General features: G+C 38.3%; 1 pseudogene; it reads left to right on the top strand.

Moving 5' to 3' along the window:
* Window positions 1-119, top strand: LOC148508619 (5S ribosomal RNA; annotated as a pseudogene).
* Window positions 120-329: the final 210 nt, after the last annotated feature.

Below are 329 nucleotides of genomic sequence, written 5' to 3'. Positions count from 1 at the left end.
GTCTACAGTCATACTTCACTGATTATGCCCAAACTCGTCTGATCTTGGAAGCAACCCAGTGATAGGCCTGGTTAGTACTGGTGTGGGGGACCACTCAGGAATACCAGGTTCTGTAGATGGATATTGTACTGTTTAATGGGGATCATAGGACTGCACACTGTGTAGCCTATATACCAATATTTATGGTATCTGTTGCACTATTTTATACTTAAGCACATTCATTGTTACCCATAATTGTATGTGTGGGGTACTTTGCAGAAATTGCCTTTAATATTTTCGCCAACGACTTTACATGTACTTGGTATGTATTTTATCATAATTATTAAAAG

The sequence above is a fragment of the Taudactylus pleione genome, unplaced genomic scaffold (genome assembly GCF_031769625.1).
Source record: "Taudactylus pleione unplaced genomic scaffold, aTauple2 ptg000352l, whole genome shotgun sequence".
NCBI classification, from domain to species: domain Eukaryota; kingdom Metazoa; phylum Chordata; class Amphibia; order Anura; family Myobatrachidae; genus Taudactylus; species Taudactylus pleione.
Note: the sequence above shows the minus strand (reverse complement) of the source record. Positions and strands in the feature narration are given on the sequence as shown.